This window comes from Protopterus annectens, chromosome 1.part1 (genome assembly GCF_019279795.1).
Source record: "Protopterus annectens isolate FY-2018-M chromosome 1.part1, PAN1.0, whole genome shotgun sequence".
Taxonomy (NCBI): domain Eukaryota; kingdom Metazoa; phylum Chordata; order Ceratodontiformes; family Protopteridae; genus Protopterus; species Protopterus annectens.
The window spans coordinates 501,604,542-501,628,567 of record NC_056726.1 but is presented as its reverse complement, the minus strand read 5'-3'; positions in this window follow the sequence as shown (position 1 = coordinate 501,628,567).

Sequence of the window (24,026 nt, the reverse complement as noted above, 5' to 3'; positions counted from 1 at the left end):
ACATATTTCTGTTAGACATTATGCTTCAAAATATTGTACAATTGTTATATAAGTTGACGGTCTATTAAAAGAAGCCAGTTTTATTGGATTTATCATTACTGTATAAATAACTGCATTATGATCTGATAAAGGATATGTTATCACCTTTATCTGTTGAAATATATATCCTATCAATTTTTGACTACATACTAAATCTATAACAGTAATGAGTGTAAAACAAATCAAGTGAGTCAGTAAAGTTTATTAACTCCTTAGTTAATGCAGTAATTCTAACTTTGCTACTTGCACTTGTTTCATTTTATGTAAGTATATCGTTAAAAGTCTTTTGCCATTGTTTTACTTCCCTTCATATTTGAAGTTAACATTTCCAGAAACTTCTGGGAGAATTTAGTTCCAATCTCCAGAATACAGTTCATATTTCATAATGTTAAGATTCTTTTTTGATACTCAATAATAACCATATACATCATATTTTTGAACACTGTTGTATGAGTCAATAACCCTGGGCATTATAATAGCATTTTCCCAGAAGACTGTTGTTGCAATTCTCTTTTTTTTAACTAGAAACGTCTAGTACTGCATATTTCTTTGTTTTTAACCTATTACTATCATCTTGCACTAATTGGCCTATAAGGCATTGACCTCCAAAGAAAGGAATTGTGGTTTCAAGTCCTATCAGGGGCAGTATAATTTTAGTTTGCCAGTTGGCATCGAGAGTTAAGGCTGTGAGCTGTAGTTCCTATGGTAGAGTCTTTGATTCCTTCAACACTGGTTGCCTACTGTGTGACCTTGAGCAAGTCACTTAACAGACACTGCTTGGGACAGAGTGGGGATTTGGGCTATACACCTGGACTGTAAGCAGAGGAAACTGAGTTTCCTGTAAAAAAGACACTTATGTTTTATGCATTTTTAAACACTTAAACAAATTACTCCTCCTGTTGCCATTGTTGAGACCTACTAATTGCTATTCTATGCTCTCCATAATAACCCATGTTCCAGGTCCTTAAAATAAAGGGTGCATGACAGCAAAAGGAAAATAATCACCCAAGAGCTCATTTTATTTGATATAGTCACAAAAAGGCAAAGTGTTAGCAATATTAACAACAATTAAACTGCATGCAAACCAGTTCTTTTCCATGGAACTTAAGGCTCCATGTTTGGACAGAAATCCCCTTCAAATTACTTTTCTAATTCTCTGTTACTCTCTTACACCAACTTAGGCTAGTTGCCCTTACTTTAAATATGTACACCACTACATATATCATCAAATAAGTTCTTTTTATAGGTTATTTATTAGTATCCATTGTTGATCACTGTGCAGCAAATGCAACGGATGTCAGCTACCCCAAATGAGGGCAGTCATCTCAAAATTGGTGACCATACTGCCCACCCTTAAAAAAAAACTGCCTCCAAAGGAACAAAATTGGACCTTAAGAGGCACCCAAGAAAAGGATATTATACTACCTAAAACATGGTTTAAAACTACTATAGGGGAAATAGCCTTTTCTAATCTTGGCCTTTCCACCGGGAACCATCAAACAACTGTAGTCAAAAATAACGAATCTATACAGCAGTTTATATCAGCTTTAAAAAATATCTTAAAACAAGGCCACTTACACATAGATCAGAGACACTGGCTAATACACTTCATCAACTGTATTTCACAGTCTCTAGGATAACATCTCATCTTTGCAACTGACCAGTGCTTTATTTCTGGACTGAATACTTAGCAATTGCAAATACTGTAGTAACTGCAAATACTATTTTCACTTACATTTCCTAATAGACACACCAGTACAAACTTGTTTTATACTAAGCAATGTTTAATCATTCTGTAAGTATACATTACTGTATTATTATACTTACTGTACTTGAGTTCCCAGGTAATGACTAAAAAGGTCAGTAGGCCAGCTTATCTTCTCAGTAAATACATACATACATATATATATATATATATATATATATATATATATATATATATATATATATAGATAGATAGATAGATAGTAGATATAGCAATATAAGGCTCTTGATGTCCACACTGCTGGGTGTATGATACACACACACACACGCACACATGCACACACACACACACACACACACACGCACACACACGCACAGACACACACACACACACACATACACACGTGCATGCGCACACACACACACACACACACACACACACACACACACACACACACACACACACACACACACCACACACACACACACATATGCTCTCCTATGCAAAGCACATGCAAAGACACACACACACACACACACACACACACACACACACACACACACACACACACACACGCTCTCCTATCCAAAGCACATGTGCAAATACATACACACACACACACACACACACACACACACACACACACACACACACACACACACACACACACACACCCACACCCACACACACACACACACATATGCTCTCCTATCCAAAGCACATGCAAAGACACACACACACACACACACACACACACACACACACACACACACACACACACACACACACACGCTCTCCTATCCAAAGCACATGTGCAAATACATACACACACACACACACACACACACACACACACACACACACACACACACACAAACACACATAAACATGTGGAACTAAAATACATGTATACCCCTGTGTAGTGAAATGATTAATAGGTACCTTAAGCCATGCATTACTGAATAGCTGGGACTGTAACATATATCCTTGAACTGTAGATCAGACTGTTGCAAAACTACAGCAAAGAATGTTGACAGCAGCTGCATAATCATATGAAACATCACAGTTCCATATTTGAGGCACTGCAGGTCTTTCCAGCAGTGTGCAGTTCTCAAGCTGATCTGATTCCATATGCAGCACAGATCTGTACCCATGGTAATGCAGCCATGCTAACAGTATAATATCACTAAGCTTGTCTGATTCACTCGGTATAATCTATAGTCCTAAGAAATCATCACATGACACCCAAAGTTGTAACGCAATTGTGACATAACCATGTTTGTGCAGTGTTCAGTGCTAAGTGCTTTGCTGCATGCAAATTATACAATGTTCCAGAACTAGCCAATATGCACATTGCTCTATATCGTCATAAGCAGCATATGGCAACTGCTATACTGTCAATGTTGTAAGATGAAATCTGTCCCATGATTAGTGCACACCACCTCACCATGAGCATAAGTTATTCAATCCAGCAAATCATGTGAAAGTGACCATCACGATCATTTCTCCAGTGACAGAGCCATGTGTGAGAGTGAGTATGTGTGTGTGTGTGTGCTTGTGCACACCAGTGTATTTGTCTGTATATATACATAAGTGTATGAGATGTGTGTGCTCATGTTTGTGTGTGTGTGTGTGTGTGTGTGTGTGTGTGTGTGTGTGTGTGTGTGTGTGTGGGTCTGCATCTACATTTGTGCATATGTGTGTGTCTGTGTGTGCTCTGTGTGTCCTTGCATGAGGTATGTGTGTGGGTGTACATCTGTCTATACACCTGAGTATCTCAGATGTGTGTGTGTGTGTGTGTGTGTGTGTGTGTGTGTGTGTGTGTGTGTGTGTGTGTGTGTGTGTGTGTGTGTGTGTGTGTGTGTGTGTGTGTGTGTGTGTGTGTGTGTGTGGGTCTGCATCTACATTTGTGCATATGTGTGTGTCTGTGTGTGCTCTGTATGTCCTTGCATGAGGTATGAGTGTGGGTGTAGCTGTGGGTGTACATCTGTCTATACACCTGAGTATCTCAGATATGTGTGTGTGTGTGTGTGTGTGTGTGTGTGTGTGTGTGTGTGTGTGTGTGTGTGTGTGTGTGTGTGTGTTTTCATGGCTGCCCACTGCAGTATACCACCATGCCACTCACCCGCTGCTGTTTGTCTTATAATATAATGTTGGTGTCTGTATAGAATAGAGCTCATAGGGTCATAGGAGGTTACTAGGCTATTGAACCAAGGGTCGTTCCAAGCCTAGCCTATTACACCCTTTGTATATTAACCGAAACAGTCTAGACAATTCCTAAGATTATTATTACTAATGGTTATCCATAGCCAAGAGGGATGAGGGCACTACCCCTGGCAAGAATTTATGGTTTCCCATCCATCCGTTCATCCAAGCTATGTTTAAACTGAGACATAGAGGTGCTTTGCTTAACCTGAATTGGTAGCCTATTCCAGAGAATCAGCAACTTCTGTGAGATGAATTTGTCTCTTCAGCATGTCCTATTTATGTCACATGCCAGATTAAGGTCCATGCAGTGGATAATTCTAGTCATGTTTGACCTGCAGATGTGCAGCATGTCGGAGATTGCTCTGTATGCCAGGCATAAATCTCCCCTGAGTAGTCTATATGCTACCAAGTAAAGTGACAAGGACTTTAGTCTATCTGTATAATGCATGTGTTGAAGACCTTGGATCTTCTTAGTTAATAACCTCTGGAGTCTCTCCAGTTGCTGCAGGTGCCTAGCATGATACATACCAAAGGGGGCATGACACACAATTATAGGTCTGATAAGGGATGAGTACAGGGGGTTATAACCTCTTTTGCTCTTAAGGCAGTGCCTTTGCTGATCAAATGTGTGACATAGAAAGCCTTTCTTACTGCAGTAGACACATGTTGGTCGAAGTTAAGGTCACAGTCCACTAGTGTACCCAAATCCCTTACTATAGCATTCTTACTTAGGGTATTCCTGTTTATTTGATAGTTAGTAGGGCCACTTTTAGCAAAGGGGGTGATGATGCATTTTCTTGCATTAAGTTTGGGTCTGTGGTTTTGGCACCAGTTGTTGGTCTGTGTAAGCCCCTCCTGGAGTACACAGACATCATTTGAGGAGTCAATGATCACACCAAGTTTGCAGTCATCAGTGAACTTGGTCAGCCACAGCCCCTTTGTTTTGAACTGAACTTCTGAGAAGTAACTACCAAACAATAAAGGACCCAGTACCAACCCTTGGGGCACCCACTGGTGACGGGTCTACTGATTGAGGTGGATTCAGCCACTTTACGAGGATATGTACGGTTAGTGAGCCATTTGCTACCCACCTTACAACAAAAGGGTTGCCCTAGCAATGCACACTAAGTATGGTACTCTATATGTGACTGCCAGACAATCTCTGTGGTAGGTACTAACTCTGAGATCTCCTTATTTTGGAATAACATACTGCAGCATCTCAACATATATTTACTCATTTGCACTTGTATTTTTTGATCACAATTACAGTCCTCAAAATGTTTAACCAGGCACCTTCTAGAAGTACAAAAGACAACACATCTTTTCATATCTGCCACACAGAGAACAGGCTGCTGGCATGTATATCCATACAGTTGTCAGCACGTGTTAAGTGAACAGCTCATGAACCTATCATCAGTGGCATGAAAGCGTTCAGTAATATACGATACTTGATTACAATACGTGTGTGTGTGTGTGTGTGTGTGTGTGTGTGTGTGTGTGTGTGTGTGTGTGTGTGTGTGTGTGTGTGTGTGTGTGTGTGTGTGTGTGTGTGTGTGTGTGTGTGTGTGTGTGTGTGTGTGTGTGTGTGTGTGTGTGTATTGCTACCTACTCCTGATACATACAAAACATGAGCAGCCCATCTAGCTACTGTTGTTGGTACTAACTAAGATGTACTAACAAGGATAAGCATTCTGCAGTATAGGTTCATAGGTAAGTACTAGGCTATTGGCCATAGGGCTTATATAAGCCTAGCCAAAAAGCTATCCTGGCTTTCGCCACCCAAGAAAATTATTTTCCTGTGCCCCTGATGAGCAGAGCCACAGAAGTGATCCCCAGGGTGAATTTCCTATCTCTCATCCAATCATCAAGATTTTTCTTGAAGAGTGCTAATGAGGAGCTTTGTTTGCTTAGATAGGTAGTCTGTTCCAGAGTATGGGAAGTCTCTGGGACAGGAATCTATCCCTCCAGCATGTTCTGTTTATTGTAGTGACAAGGTTTAGTTCCCTAGAGCATGTAGCTCAGAGGGATTGGGATTTCTTTAAGTGGAGCATGTCCAACAGCTCTGGGTTTGAAATAGCTTTGTATGTTAGGCAGAGATCGCCTTTAAGTAGGCGATATGCGACGGAGTAAAGCTGGAGTTTTTTGAGACGGTCTGCATAGGGCAACTGTTTGAGGTTGGTAATCCTCTTTGTGAGGCATTTCTGTGGACTTTCCAGTTGTTGTAGATGTCTTGTGAGGTACATACCAAAAAGGGGCGCAGTATTCTATAATGGGTCTAATGAGTGATGAGTAGAGGGGAACAATGACATCTTTTTTCCTGGATGAGAAACCTTTTATGATGAAGTGTGCCACATAGAAGGATTTCCTGACTACTGTGATGATCTGATTATCAAAGGAGAGACTACTGTCCACCTGTGTCCCAAGGTCTCTTATCACACTTTTGGTGTTAAGTAGACTGACGCCTATGTGGTAGCTCATGGGTACAGAGTTTTTACAAAAGGGATGACAATGCACTTTTTGGCATTGAACTTGAGGCCATGGCTTTGACACCAGGCATCTGTCTCAGTGAGGCCCTTTTGTAGAATGTCCACATCATTAAGAGTTTCGATTATGGCTCCTAGTTTGCAGTCATCTGTGAACTTCATTAGCCAAAGACCTTCTGTGTTAGCCTGTACTTCAGAGAAGTAGATACCAAACAGGAGAGGACCCAGGACTGAACCCTGTGGTACTCCACTTGTCATTGGTCTGAAGTCGGATTTTGAGTCTGCTACTTTCACAGTGTGGGTTCTGTCACTGAGCCAGTTGGCAACCTATCTTGTGGCATAGGGATTTATACCTAGTTTAGTGAGTTTATCTGTAATTCCAGAGTGGGGGATGTTGTTGAAAGTCTTGGCAAGATTGAGATAGGCTGTGTGAACCAACTTACCCTCATCTACGGCTTTGGTGACCACTCCAAAGAAGTCTATCAGGTTTAGGAGACATGATCTGCCTTTTACAAACCCGAACTGGGTGGGGTCCAGAGTTTGGAGATTACCAATGTCATTGTTTATAAATTCCATGATGATACATTCCATAGCCTTGCAGACCAAGCTCGTCAGGCTAATGGGGCGGTAGTTCCCAGGGCCCGTGGTGGCTCCCCCTTTGTGGAGTGGAATAACTGTCGCTGTGATCCATTCAGTGGGCATAAAGCCTGAGGTGAGGCTATGATTGAACATGATTCTTAGATGGGGCGTCAGTTAGTTCTGAAGTTCATGTAGAACGCAGCCTGGGATGTTGTCAGGTCCCATGGATGCTGTGTTCTTGGCTTTGGAGAGTGTGATTTTTACCTGTGTAGCAGTGATTACAGAAACTTTGCATTCTTCTGGTATAGAGATGGGCCCTTTAGGGGGTGAGAGGGGGGTAAAGTTAGTACTGTGTTTTGGTGCACTAATCATAGGCTTCCCATTTGATATGCTAATTTGTTATATTGCCTAAGTAGATGATAAAGCATGGAATGTTTGTCGGAGCATTCTGTTTTCTGTACTGTATTACATGCAGTTTAGAATCCAGTTTTTCTACTATGTTGCCCTATTATGCAGGTTATCTGAAACATGTGATCTGGATAAGCATACCTATATGCTCCTTTCAGAATCGTATGCCTTCTCTTTATTCACTTTCACTTGAATTTTTTGATATGATCTAATGTTACCAGAGTGTTTGCATATTCTTATATTTAATTTTGTCCTGTTCTTTGTCATTCCTTTTAATACCCCTCACCTATCAGCATCAAGCCGCTACTCACTCTCGACCCTCCTAACTCCCAACTTTGTACAGCACAAGCTGAAGGAGAAGTGATCCACAGAGAACAGCTGCCATCCAAAGGAGGAGGTAGAAGTTTTTTTTTTTTTTTTTTTTTTTTTTTATGCTTTGTGATACCTCCACCAGTTATCCAGAAAATATAGTGCCATGTCCGCCATTCTGTTCCCCTAGAGCATGCAGGCTTTCTTCCACATTGTCCATCCAAAGTCCATGCACACTCAGTGGTGTACTGATGTACTCTGCTTCCCAAATTGCTGAAATTCCAATACCTGAACCTCCCAAGGTGGAAGTTTTGTTGTGAGAGTCCACCCATGCCCTCCTTACAGGATAGAGATATAGCTAAGTGTTTGATGATACCTTAGAGTATTAAGAAACTGTTAATGAGCTATTTCCTGTGGTGCAGTGGTGCAAGGTTTGATTCCCTCAGCTTCCATTGCCTAGCTATGTAACTCTGAGCAAGTTACTTAACCAAACACTGCTCCTGGGCTGAGTCTGAAAAAAGTCCATGGAGATCAGTGCTCTGCCCCCTCTCCCCCAGAAAACAAATACAAATAAATATGCGAGCCACCATTTCCCACTCACCCCCTCCCACTCCAGCTGGGTCTTCCAATGCTCCAAGCAGTCAATGAACCCAAATTAACTGGCTGTTGTCAGTGCTGCATCTGTCTGCACCATAAAACCAACTTTTATCGAATTTTCCATAAATAAAAATATTGAATAGCTGTTGCATATGTCATGGTGAGCAGTAAAGCCAAAAGAGGTGGAGTTTCAATATACATCGAAGATATACACATTGCCAAGCTAGTCAAACAGTATGACGCATAGGAGACACTCCAGGTGCAGTTAACCACTGACAAGACCCCTATTCAAATTATAGCTAGCTACCGACCCAATCAAGATGCCCAGTCCACCTATTTGGACCTGTCTGAATCTATCAATATTCAACCCTGCACCCTGATCCTGGGTGACTTTAACTTCCCAAACATAGACTGGAAGAGTTATTCATGCCAGAATACAAATGCCCAGAGATTCCTTGATTTTGTCAATGCAAATGCCTTTGAACAACTAGTTGTTACCCCCACAAGGGGTGATAATATCTTGGACTTGGTATTAACCAACATGAGTAACCACTGCAGCATCCATATAGTATCATCCTCCCTGGTAAGATCCGACCACAAAGCAGTCACTTTCAAAGTCAACATCTCCCCAACCCCCCTCTAGGTAGGATCAGACATAAAAACTTCTCCAAAGCTAACAGCTTCCAGAGAGATGGTATAAACAGCTTCACAGCCCCCTCCCCCTTTGTTGGAACTGGCATCCATATCCAAAACTACATCAAAGCACTATACAAACATTTATATAGATGCATGGAATCAGGAATACCAGACAGGACTAAATCATACTCCGCAAGGAAGAGTAAACCTGTCTGGTGAACATCTGCAATAAATAAACTCTATAACAAAAGGAAAAGATTGCTGTCCAATACCAAGAAGGAGCAGGTGGCCAATTGGAAGCAATGTCTCCTTAGCCTGAACAAACAAATAAGAGCACTAGTGAAATCCTCCAAAGCAAACTTTGAGTCCAAATTGGCCACATCTACTAGAGACAGTCATAAGGCCTTCTTCACATATGTCTGCAAACTCAAAGGAAGCACCCAGATCTGTTCAGAACTGGTGGTCAAGAACACCACATATACAAATGCCGTAGATATAGCAAGCATACTAGTTGACAGATTCATTGAAAACGTAACCCCTCTGCCCCCATCAGTAAATCAGGACATCCCCAGTACCTGCCTCCTTCTCCTTATATCTAGGGAACAGGTCATGACTGCTCTCTCAAAGGCAAAAAATACATCCTCCATGGGACCTGATAACATCCCAGGCTGCATCCTACATGAACTCAGGCAGGAACTTGCAGCACCATTAGGCACCCTATTCAACCAAAGCCTGAGTACTGGAGTCACCCCAGTTGAGTGGAAGACAGCCACTGTTATCCCTTTACACAAAGGTGGCGCATCCACTGATTCAGGAAATTATAGACCCATCAGCCTAACTAGCCTGATCTGCAAGGCCATTGAATGGATTATCATGGACCTCATTAACAAGGACATTGACAACCTCCAAACATTTGATCCCACACAGCTTGGCTTCATCAAGGGGAGGTCATGTCTGCTAAATATGGTAGACGTCTTGGAGACAGTCACCAAAGCCATGGACAAGGGGACGACGGTGCACACCACCTACCTTGACCTGGCCAAAGCCTTTGACACTATTCCCCACTCAGCCATAATAGATAAACTCTCTCAACTAGGCATCAATCCATATGTTACCAGATGGGTATCAAGCTGGCTCACTGATAGAACCCATGTAGTCAAAATAGAGGAAGTCAACTCAATCAGTAGATCTGTAACAAGTGGTGCACCCCAGGATTCGATTTTGGGGCCTCTGCTATTTGGGATATACTTTTCTGAGGTGCAGACCAAAACCAGTGAGCTATGGCTGACCAGGTTTGTAGATGGCTGCAAGCTAGGTGATGTCATAAATTCCCCTAATGATGTGGACATCCTCCAAGAGGGTCTCAGTCAGACAAATGACTGATGCCAGAAACATGGCCTCAAGCTGAATACCAAAAAATGCATCATCATCTCTTCTAAGGAGAGTGATGTCCCCACAAATTATCCCATTAATAACAATGTCCTAAGCACTCAATCAGTCATGAGGGATTTGGGCACCCAGGTTGACAGCAACCTGACTTTTGACCACCATGTTGCTTCTATTGTGCAGAAAGCCTTCTGTATGGACCACCTCATCAGTAAGGGTATCTCATCCAAGGACAAGGAGGTCATAACATCTCAGTATTCTTCCCTTATATGGCCCATTATTGAGTACAATGCCCCTTTTGGCATTTACCTTGAAAAGCACATGCAGCTGCTGGACAGACCACAGAGGGTCCTCACCAGGAAAATCCAGGGCCTTAAACATCTACCATACACAAATAGGCTAAAAGCCCTATCCCTATACTTGGTTTCATACAGACTCCTCAGAAACGACCTCTGTCTGGCATGCAAGGTGATCAAGGACCCAACCTTGATGAGACTGCTGTATATCCTCAAGTCAAGCTCCACTCAAGTGCCCGTACATGTGACTTTAACCTGGTCTGTGACATCAACAAGACTTGTTGGCAGGACAGATTTGTGTCCCAGAGACTCCCCATCTATGGAATAGGCTCCCTCTCCACATCAAGCAGAGTATCTCTTTACCCCTTTTTTAAGCACAACCTGGATAACAGAAAATATATCCCTGCGATTCCACCCATGTCCCTGCTGGACAGGGGCATTGGGTGCTGGTTTGTCTAAACATGGGCTAAACTCTTGGCTATGCTTATAAGGGACTCGAGGCCAATAGCCTAGTAACCTCCTATGATCCTATGATCCTATGGTGACATTGCTAAAGAAGGCATATACTAAAAGACCAACCAAAAACATTCCTAATATCCCCACTGTCCCAAGAAATTATTAACAGATCAGGGAGAATAATATAAGGTCTTCCACCATCACCGTTTATTCTTTATTTGAAAGAACAGTTTATGTGAAAGTAAAAATAACAATGTATAATATTTTCGCATTGCTAGTACAAGAAACCTGACTTCACTGCTGGAACAAATTGTATCTGTGCATGCAATCTGACTGAAAGCCAAATGGTCAAATATCAACTGAAGTAAGACTAGTGAAGCTGAGAAACCACCTAGCTTCTATGACAGTGGGCTTTGCCCACAACCCTTATGCAGGGGTTTCATTTCCTGTACCCCTAGCTTAATATAATCAGTTGTGAAGCTATATTTTCTATACCCCTTAGTATAATTCACTCTGAGGTCGCCACAGTTTAAAAATAAAGAAGAATTGCTCTTTGCATACTTCAGCACCAGCCATCTTCTTCAGACTGAAAGTGTTGGTTATATGACTGTTGATCAGGCAATTTATTCTTATTGCATCTCAATGCAAGATTTGTCCAGTTTTCAAATTATGTTGAATGCAAGAAGCTTGGTTGCACTACTGTCTATATAAAGCACAAAATCCACTGCATCTGATGCACAATAGAGTTTGGTGTAGTTTGTATCACTTATCAGCGTGAAGAACAGAAATTACATTTAGAAACAAGCTTTGAGCTGAAAATGTCAGGCATTATTTTTAGCATCATTTCCAGTTACAAGTAAGTAAATTTACAGCCACCTATGTCATTTTTTTCTGTATAACTAGAATTACCTAATTATAATATTTTATTCCGTTTTCCTTTTTTACAGTACACCACTTTGGTCACGTCATTTGTATATGTCAATAATTTTAGATGTATTTTCTGATGAGGAGATCTCAAAGCTCAGAACTAGAACTGTTATAAAAATTAAGTTAAGAAATGATTACTTAATTGTATGTGGTTTGCAATTTTATCTACAGCTTTACAATTCTGTCCATCCAAAAGTTATTGTTGTGGGATCAGCATGTGCTTTCCACAATGCTTTGCATTTTGCTGGTGTATGCAAATGTGTATTTCTTCTAGAGCAGAGATAGTATTATTTCAGTCACACATTTTATTGCAGAAAGGGGAACTTGATGACCCAAAAGTGCCTTTACATTTTATTTGAAGTCTTTCCAAAGAATGACACAATAAATACTTTGGCACACAAGTAATTAGCATATTGCATTTTAGGCCAAGTAAGAAATGAGACAAAAACATCGATTGTGGAACTTGGGAGGAAAAAAAATAACAAATGCCTCTTCATTTCAATAAAAACAGAATGACTGCATGCAACGATATAACTACATAACTAAAGTAATAGTATAATATATAACTTGTCAAATAATGTCTAATGAAATAAAAAAATGCCACGTGTTTTTTAATTAAAAACTTTTCTGAGAGAGTAAAAATCCCATCTGTGATACTAAAGGGCTGCCCAATATTTAGGAACATACCTCACTTATCAGATGTCTAGCAGAGGAGGGTCTGGGGATGGTAGATGGCATGTTCCATTTGCTTGTGTTTATTTACATGAAAGGTGAGATGGTTTAAACTTGCACACTTGGCAAAATCAGTGCCATCCACCCCTCCTAAAAAGTGAATTTGCTGCCAATAGTTCTGTCCAGTGTACCACTTTAATTTTGACTTGCCTTAACTGAAGTAATGGCAGAATGAAAAGTGAAAAAGCTACGTACCAGTTTGTGTTGCTACTGCATACCCTTAATATGCACTAATGATGTAACTCTTTTGTTGCTAAGCAGCCTTAGTCTAATTAAGGCCATGCAAAAATACATTTATTTGTGTGTGGTAAAAAGAGTAGTTAAAAGAAGATTTAGTGCAGGGCTAAAAGTTGACATCACTTAGAAGTGTCCAAATACACGATTATTTACTTTTTCTGTTTAAAGTATGTTATCGTGCTGATGTACAAGTTAGGGCGAGTCTGGCCCAGCTTTTCTTAAGTTAGCAGAAAACAGTGTATCAGCCATACACTGTTTATAAAGTTTTAACAGTTAAACTGGTTAACATCCAACTAAGATTATGAAAACATATAGATTCACATAAGTTTTATGTGTTTCTTATTTTTGTTTTGAGAGAGTTTACTTCAGGAATAACCAACACCATTCTCAAAGAAAGGAACATTTCAGGTGTCACTGTTTTTATCCCTGAAGCTTTGGTAAGTGCTGCTGCCTTCCTGATAAGAAACCTTGTTTGCTGCATTGGGAGACCCTCTAATAGAACTAGAGAGCTATGTTTTGGAAAGGGTGTTATACATTCAGGTACATGAGAGTGTCTTACTGAGTGTTACTGCCTGTGACAGCACTAAAGCATTGTTCTGGATGACTGAATATCCATGAAGAAGTATTTAGTGCCTCAGTTTGTTGTACACATTGTCGGGTGTTTACAGCCAGTACAATATTCTGCAGATGCTCACAGAGCCCCATCTGCCCTGTGCATTAAAGCAAGAAAAGCTCATGAAAAAGGCATTATTCAACAATCGGTCTAGTTATTTCCTTGTAGCTTAGTCCTAACACAAGCTTTCTTATCTTCTGTTTTTATTTTAATAACACTTGATAGTCCATGAAAAGTTGCATCTCACCTCTGGTTCCCTCTTTTTAGTTTGAATCGCTGTTCATTAAATGTTTCATAATAATAAAAAATAAATAACCAGAGAAATTCAGACAGTATCATGCACCCTAGGACACCTTGTCAGAGTGACCTTTTGTGGTGTGACCATTATGTAGTGCAGAAGATTTTGGCATGCTATGCTGGTATTAAGCTGAGAACTCTGGCATAGAACATGTTTAGTAGAACTATGATAGTTTTGTTCAGTGCTGCCTCCATCAGATATAAAAGTAAAATGACTTCTCCCAACATATCCTGTAGAAGTTCATTTCATGTTGGTTTTAGTGTTTGGTGCATTTCGTGTTGGTTTTAGTGTTTGGTGCATTTCGTGTTGGTTTTAGTGTTTGGTGCATATCCTGTAGAAGTCTTTGACTTGCTCACACATGCTCGTTGTATCCTGCAGGTGCTCATATGAGTGTTCGACATTGACAGACACTCTTACAATAATCTGGACCATGTCAAAGGCAAGTAAGAAAGGTCAGTCAGGAAAATTCATTAGGTACTGCCTTATTAGTATAGCAGATGCACTAGAAGCTTTGAACTTATGCAATACAAATCTCCACAGCCGCAATGTACATCATTATGTTACAGAAGAGTACAGATCAGCAATCTCCAAGGCTTGTTTAAAGTGAAGAGGAATTGACTTTACTTAAAATTATGTGTCTACAAAGTAAGTGTGCACCTCAGAACTTGTCATTACCTGCTGCCTTTAAAAACTACGTTGATATTGTTATAAGGAAAATGTTTGATATTGTAGCTTAAAGGTGCAGTGTGAGGTGTTCACTCATTAAGGGGTTACCTTGCTATTGAAGAGTACGACTTCCTGAGCAGTGGTGCAGTACAGTCCATAGCATGCATTGGTCTTTTCTGATGTTTTCTGGATGATTCTTACAGTTATAATGCATTATTTTATATACCCTGCTAATTATTCCTTTTTTAACTACAGCTTCAGTTCAACACCCAACTAAAAACTCAACCAGAGATGGTCTTTTATTTAATACTCCAAAGTTCCTTTCTCTTTTCCTATACTCTGTTATCAATCCCTGGTACTGAAGGCAGTCTCCAACCCACAGTCCAAACTTCTGCTTGGCCTCATTCCACACTATGACTTTTTTCTCCCTATTTATTTATTCCCAATACCCTGGTTCATTTGCTAATTGCCTCAAATAAATTTCATCTCTCTCATACTTATTTCTATGCCCTACTTGTAGTCATCCCTATTGCTAAAATCTTCTTTCTCCATTGCTGTATGGCTTAGTTCTCAACATTCTTTCTGCCACTTTGTAACTATTGTATTCTATATGGTTGTTATTGTTCTCCTTGAAGGCCTGCATCCAAAATCCTACTCTCTCTCTCTCCTTATTGCATGAACCCACCCTCACCATCTTTCAACATGCCTTTCCAGTTTAATTTGTAGTCTATTGTCTGGGTTACATATGTGTGCCTTAACTGTGTAATTCTAAAGTATCTCTTCAAATCTGGTAATCCTAAACCACCTTATTGTGTGTGGAGATGCAGTTTATTCCACTAAACGCTTACCCTCCCCTCCCCAAATAAAGTCCTTTAATGCTTTGATTAAATATGGCACACAGCTTTACCTCTACTGAATAAAAATATATTAAATGAAATAGAAGCATTTTCATTGCTCATCTCTTACCATCTATATTCATAGTCAAGAGTTTTCAACTTCTCATTTTTTTTATCTTTTTTATAGCCTCTTCCCACATATCCTCAGCTCCCATAATAAAACCACTTTTAATCCATCCACTTAAATACTTCATCTTATCATGTTCCTATAAATATGGGTATTGCTGAAACAATTCATGTGAGGAAACATAGTTTACCACTCTAGCTTTCTTTTTATCTTCATTTGTATTATATCCTGAAAAAAACTGAAGCTGTTTCAAAATGTTCAATAACACTGAAATATCATTTTCTGGATTTATCAAGTACAAAACACATTCATCTGCAAATAAGGCTACTTTTTCTTCTTGAGTACCACAGAAAGTATACTCTTGGTAAGTGTGTTCCTTCTTGTCTTTGTTAGTGGCTCTAAGTATTAGGGAAATGGAAGAGGAAGGAGCATACCCCACTCAGTTCCTCTGTTCTGCATACCCCACTTGGTTCCTCTGTTCTCACACAGCTTGTCAGAGAAGAACCATCCCACTTTGAGTCTTGCTGCTAACCATTCATACACCTTCCTAATTAGCCCCATTATTCTTACAAGAAGTGCAAATGCTATCATTGCCCTACTCATAAAATCCCACATAACTCTACCAAATGCCTTCTCTGTATAAAGACCCGCCAACAGTGTCAGTCTTATCGCACTCTGCTTCCCTCTAAATCATTATTGTTCTGTTAATGTTGTCAGATGTCCAGCTCACCTTCACAAAAACAACATTGATCCATACATGTCAGTTTTAGCAACACCTCAGTGATTCTTTAAGCTATTACAGATGTAAACTCTTTATAACTGTGGTTCAACTTTGAAAATGGTATTTATGAAGTTGAGTTTGAACAGTCTTTGCCTCCTTGGGGCAGGTCAGCCACCACAGCTTTTTGTCCCCCCTTTTAAAGGATTTTTAAACCAAACCCTCTAGATCTTTATCACTTTCTTCTTTCCTAACTTCTAGACTTCTACAAGAATACTGTCTGTTCTTGGATACTTCCTTGGTGACTGATTACACATCACCATTTTTGTTTCTTCCCCTCCCTCCTTACCTATTAATTCTTGAGTCTCATCTTTCTTTAACCTTGGCATATTTCAGTCTTCCATAAATATTTCCATTTGTGTCTTTTCTTGGTTCCCCGCCCATCTGCTCTCTACAAAATTTTCATAAAATTTCTGAAGTCATCCCTAATATTTCTATAGGGTCTCTGGTAATGCTTCTAGTCATATTTTCCCAACATTTGGCAATATCCTGTAGTATTTTTTGTTACCTTAGCCATTGTGCTAATAGGTTTTGTGTTCTGGAGGGATTATAAAAAAATACTTTCTTAAGAGCAACCTTTCCAAACTCGTACATATTATACAAATACTCACTTATTTTCCTTTTAGCACTCAACAATTGCTTCTCTTTTTGTTATGTAAGGTTCTCCTTCACATGCAGTGCTTTAACCTTTGACAGTCCCCCCCCAAATAATTCCTATTACTTCTTTCCAATATTTCTTTTTCTCTCGTTTCTACCATATTTTTAAGTTCCATTTTCATTTTATCTTACTTCTCAGCTACACCTTCCGAAGAGGTTTGCATCATCCTAAACAACTCTTGAATCATCTCCATTACTGATTTCTTACATTCCTCTCTTTTTAATAGTTATGTAGTTAAGTACCAGTGTCTCGTTTTACTTGATTACCCTGCATCTTTATCTTAGCCATTTTTGGTGCATGGTTTGAAATAGTTGTTGGATGTGTTTCAAAGCTTTCATTTAAATGCCCATCTTCCTGTGAAATATAATTTCTATCCAGCCTAATGCAGTTATTGTACCTTGGAGAGTAATATATAAATTCTGTCTAGGTTTCTGCTAGTAATTTTACATCTTCCATATCAAATATTCTCACATTTCTTCAGTAATCTTCCTTTTTTGTCATTTTTACTTCTTGGTCCCCTGATCCATCTTCACTATTGCATAATAGGCACCAGTCCCTTCCCATAAATAATATTTCCTGCTGAAAGCTAATTTCCTGTCCTATAATTCTCTTAAGCTCCTTAATAGCAGTTTTATGTAGAATATAAATACATGTCAAAGTAACTTTTCTTCCATGACAAAAACTCTTTATTAACACGCATGGAACATTGTTGCCTTTCTACTCCTTCTCTGTCATTACTGGAACCTCTCTCTCTCAGTCAGTGTTATTACTCCCTTTTTCTTTTTGTCTGATACTGTGCTGAATAATCTTTCTGTGATTTTTTTCTTTGCCAAATCCACATGTTTATTTCTATAAAAATGTGTGTCTTGTAACATTGCTATTTGTACCTTATATTTCTTAATATAATTCAATACTCTTTGCTTCTTCTCCATACCTACAATGCTATTCAAATTCCATTTTATGATTGATAAGGCACCCATTCTGATAAGATGCTATTACTTTCACATACTCTGCATGACAGCTTTTTTGAATGTATGTTTCCAACGTACAGCTTACATGCACACATGACCTTATAGGCAAATGCAGCTTCCCACCTCTGTTTGGATCCATGTCACATTTTCCTTGACGTTTCATTTCAATTAAAAAAAAACAAGAAAAAAAATTGCAGTGTGAAGGGTGTGAAGTTCACTTCCTGAATTATGTTGCAGTGACACCTAGTTCACTAATAAAAATTGAACTGTAAAATATGTACTACAAAATAATAAAATAGAAAATAGTAAGTAGTCCACAGTTGAGTTAAAAATGGAATATTCTTTATTGAAAGACACAAACAAGTGATCCTAGTTGAGTATAATGAAGACCATCAAAAACAATTATTTATATATAATCTGGTTATTTGGAGAAAGTGAGTGGTTACAGAGGATGGTTCTGTTAAGAGCAATAAAAGCATTAAACTCATTCCTTTATCCAAGTCCCCCTTCCACCTTAACACCATAGTGTAAACTGAGACTGTGCTACCTTAGAACTGTTCAAAGCCCTGAAATATCCAAATACTTTACCCACCCCACACCCAAATTCTCTCTCTAAAGATCATTTACTAAAAGTATTAATGAAGACAAAAAATACTTCCATCATGGAACCTGAGAACATACCTGGTTGCTTAATAGTGTTTAACATGAACTTTGTAGACGACACACTCTCCAAACCATTTAACTTAAGCTTATCTTCTGGTTTTGTCCCTGATGAGTGGTGCACAGCAGTGATGATGCCCCAGTACTAGGGTTGCCTTACAACAGCCCCATGTAATTACAGATCTATCGGCCTTACAAGCCTTATCTTTAAAGCCGTGGAATATATTATAACTGACCTCATAAATGGTGATAGCAAGAATCTTGCTAGACTTGAACCCCAACAGTTTGTGAATGAGTAGATCATGTCTATTTAATTTAGTACATTTATTCAAAAGGGTTATGGAGGCTGTAGATAGTAGCCATGGGGTCCATGTGGCATATCCTGACCTGGTCACAGCCTTCAGTGTCACTCCCCATGCCAGCATCATACAAAAGCAAACTGCTTTAAAAATCAACTCATATGTGGTAAGATGGATAGCAAACTGGCAGAAAAACAAACTTCCACACAGTGTGAGTTACAGGTACCTCATAAGAAAGTATGAAAGTGTACAACAGTGTCCCCTGAGTCTCAGTGCTAGGACCTCTCGTTTTTTATATTTACATATCAGATCTCCAAGAAAAGAGCCAAGACCTATGGATAACACATTCTGTAGACAATTACAAACTGAGGATTGTTGTTAAGTCACCCTATGACACCCAAACCCTCAAGAATGAACTCTCCATAGTAAATTCTTGCTGTACTAAAAATGGGTTCAAACTAAATGCTAAAATGTGTAGCATCATCACTTTTGGTAGACAACCCCTTTTCTCATTATACTGTATAAACAACACACCACTACAAAATGAAAATGTAGTCAGGGGCCTAGGTACTTGGATTAATGGTTTCCTCTCTTGTGAGCATCATGTGACAACAGTTGCCAGGACATCCTTTAATTTAACACTGCTAATTACCAAAGGAAAGTCATCAATGTCTAAAGTGATAATCACTCCCTCATATTCAGCATTGCTCAGGCTAGTTATAGAGTTCAATGCCTCCTTTGGGATGTATATATCAAACAAGTAGAAAGACCTCAAAGGTTCATTCCTAACCAAAAATATCACAGACCTAAAGTCCTTGAGCTACCAACAGAGGCTAGGAAGTTGGCATAATGGTTAAGGTATTCACCTTACAGATACAAGATGCAGGGTTTGATTCTCACATGAGGTAATTATCCAGGCTTAAAATGGCCCACAAGAGCAGTTAACCTAGTAGTAGTCTATGAACCTATGAACTATTTGAAGAATACAGAAGAGGACACAGATCATCAAAATAGTTAGAAAGATAAGACATAGTAAAAGCAATGCAAGTATCAAAACAGACAACACTCTATCATACACTATTGTAAATAATAAATTGAAAATATCAGCACAGGCAAAAAAATTAAAAGATATGGAGATTAATCTAAAGGAAAAATACAAAATAACAATTCACTGATGAGCCCAAAAAGTTTTATAGAGAACTGGGAAGTGAAGCAAAAGAAACAGAAACACCACCAAAAATTAAGAAATAGGCACATCTCGGAAAAATATTTATGAAGACTCTGTGGAACATAATAAAGATGCTGAATGGAGAGAAAAGCTAAAATAAATAGTAAGTCGTTCTAATGCAGGGATATGAAATGGGATGAAGTAACTGCCGGAAAAATTAAAATAAATGTGAAAAAAACTGCTAAATGGAAAACCATGGGCCCCGATGCAATATCTACCTTTTGGTTAAAAGTATTAAAATATTTGTACAAAGATTTAGCCCTGAGTAAGAATTAGTTATGTGTGCATCCTGAATGGGCACTAACTTGGTTAATAACAGGAAAAACAATACTCTCCCTTAAGAGGGAGCCTGTAAGACATCCTAAAAACTATAGACCAATAACTTGACTTCCACTGATACACAAACTGCATACTGGAATTAGTACTGACACACTTTATAGTCATTTAGAAAAAGCTCAATTATGACAATAGAATTAAGGGTTAACAAAAGAAAGCCATATGGAACAAACTGCATTACTTTGTTTAGCAAATGTCTGTCAGTGTTTACGTCATAAATTTTGAAATAAAAATGTTAAATGCCTCTAATCATTCTAGAAGTAGAATATCTGTAATCATTGTAGAAGTAAAGACAAAAACAGTGTGCATACTGACAGGTTTGAACAGTGTTTGTGGTAACTGGGGAGAAGTAGCCAAATAATGGGACACTGGAATGGCTGGGGAGGCTGCCAGAGGGGCTGCTCTGGCAGGGGCTGATTCATTACCATACCTGTCAACCTCTTAAGGCAAGAAATCTGGGCAAAGCCATAGATAATGGGGGAAAGTCCCAAAAATAGGGATAATTTTTAAATATTGCTCTTACAAACTTAGAAAGTTGATAGAATAACAAGTTTTGTGTTAGCATGAATTTCCTGAAGGGTATGAAATCTGAAACTCAAATGTCTGTCATTATTTTCTGACTTCAGTCTTTAATGGCTTGGCAATGCTTTGCCAGAAACTCACACTTATGAAAAATGGACCAAAATATGAAACAAAAATATGGACAGTCTGCAAAAATCTGTACAGTTGAGAGGTATGTACCCTGATTAGGGCTCCATTTGACTATGATCTGGCTCTGCCTGCATTGAACAATTACATTACAGCCACCATAAAACAGTAGCAAACCACTTTGAAGTTAAACCATAACAAAGGGCAAATTATCATCCCAAGGATAAAGATTCACAGGGGGAATATACCAGAATTATTCTTTGTCACCACTGCTTTTTTTGTCTGGCTCTTAACTCGCTAAGCTGTTTACTTAACAGATTAGGCCACAATTACAATTTGGCTCCCAAAAATCAACCTTGTTTAAAGACGTCTCATGTGCTTTTTGTGGATGACTTAAAACTATATAGTTCTTCATATTAGGATTTGAAAGCACAACTGCAAGTGATTAAAACTTTCTCAGATTATATAAGAATGTCACTTGGTATTGCTTGATAAATGTGCAAAAGCTGCACCAAGAAAATATCAGTCTGGGGACGTATGTGATACAAAGGAACCTGAGCAGGAGCAACTGTATAAACATTTGGGAGCTGATGATCAGCAATAAAATTTGAAAAAAATGCAAATAAAACTCAATAAGGAACAATTTAGTGAATTAAAACTGCCTTGACATCTAGGAATAAAGCCCAAGCTATAAACCAATTTGTTCATCTTTTTCTAACTTACAGTTTGGGGTGATTCACTGCCCCCAAAAGCATTGGCAGAAAAACAAGAAAAATAATTTGCACTTATCAAATGATATATATATATATATATATATATATATATATATATATATATATATATATATATATATATAAACAGTGTATACTAAGATTATAAAGTGTTCATCATATTGATCATTGCTGCAGTAACCTTAGCTATATGTGTTATATCCTGCAAGGATAAGCAAACCTAAAGCTCATGTTGTGACAATCGGGTACCTTTAGGTGGATCGAACTGTTCAAATGTCTCCTTGTGAACCAGTAGAGTTAAATAAGTCATCTTCAATGTGGCTAATATCATTTTAAGAAACCATGTAAAACTTGCTAAAGTAACTGAATTTTAGTGTAATATCAAAGAAAAACCATGAACTCAGAATAGCATTAACAAAACTTGTATTAAATATGAACCAACACAGAAAGAAAGCACATCCAAACAGTTTTATCCACCTAAAGGTACGCAATTGTCACTACGTGACACTTTTGGTTTGCTTATTCATTTTCTTTATTGGCTGCATGGTCACACACTGGTTTTCATGTTCTTTGAATCCTGCCAAGGATATAACAGCGGACAACTTCCAAAACTTCATGGCACCTTACACATGTCCAAACTATCAAGCAGCTCAAGCTCTGCTGACTAAAAGACAAGTTTGGGTGCAAAGCCCTTCACAGCATTACTGCCACTGAGGAGTATGCTTCTCTGAGGCTTTCAAGGATCAGCTGTTGGCTTATTCTTTCCTTTGCTGGGAATATAAGTTCCCTTTGGGAAAAATACTTCTATTTTCTTAATTTTGATCCTGTTTTATTACCTTCCTCTTCAGGAAAGTTATCTTAAAGCTAGGTGTGTTTTGCTTTAACAGACTACAATGTACTTTTAAACAGAACACTTGTTTTTTTTTTCCTTTTAGTTTAAGAGTAGTATAAAGTAACTGAAAACAATTTTTTGCAGAGAAATTGTGTTTATTTTTCTTTTCAGGGGTTGACATAGTGTTTTCAAGTGCTTTTGTCTGTATTTTCTTCTGTCAAAAAGGTAACTTTTCTGAACTGGTAGTGTTTACTGGCAATTTTCTTTCCAGGAAAGACACACCATTTTCGGCTTGACCATAGACAGCTGTTGGGATCCCCTCAGTGGGCAAGGGAGAAACACTCCTCTTGGTCCTGGGAGAGGGAACAAGGAAAATTTACCTGTTCTGTCAGAATGCTATGCCCATCCCTGGGGAAGCAACTGGTGCCATTAGTAACATAGCTGGCCCCATTTTTCCTGTCAAAAAGAAACAGATCACCAAGCATATATCTACTCCTCTGCAAATTTCTTTGGTTAGGAGTAGTTTACTGGATCTGGCTGAGGGTTTAAATCAGGCTACTGATGTTTCTTGTAAAGTAGTTTCTGGTAAAAGAAAGAGGGCTTCTTCTTTTCCTGAAGATGTTCAAGATTCTGAATTTGATCAGAAAGATTCAGACAAATACAGGTATTTTTTCCCCTCAGATTTCTGATTCAGACTCATGGCTCAGTTTCTGATTCTCCCTATGGGGGTGGGGTCTCTTTCTCTGAGACTGTTGCTAGAATGTGACAGTTTTCTAAGGATTGTCAGTCTATCAGAAAATACTATGAGTTGTTACAAAAAGATTTTTCCAGAACCTGCACCCATTATTCCTACTCTGTCTGATTTAGAGGATATGTGTGTTATTGCCTACAATTTTCCTGGTAGTCAGCCAGCTGCCCCTAAAAAGGTAGACAGTATATGTAATGTTCCTCTATCTTTTGCATTTTTATACACTATTCCCAAACCCGACCTAGCAGCTATAGTTTTAATTAGTCCCACTGCTGCTAACCTCTTAATCCTACGCTTTCTGATAAGGATGGAAAATTTATTGATAGGTATGGGGGAAAAGTGTATACTTCTGCAACTTTTATTTTCAGAATTTTGAATTGTCATGCTCATATTTTAAAGTTTGTTCTGATGAATTGTGGAAGTATGAGAAATGTTTTGTCTGCAATTTCTTCTCATGAGGAAAATTTGCTTTAAATAACTTAGTTTCTTCTATTGCACAGGTCACTACTCATTGTTTGCAGTGTGTGTATGATTCTGTTGATTTCTTCCATGGCTATGGTCACTGGTACTGTTTTGAAGAGGTTTGTATGGCTGTATTC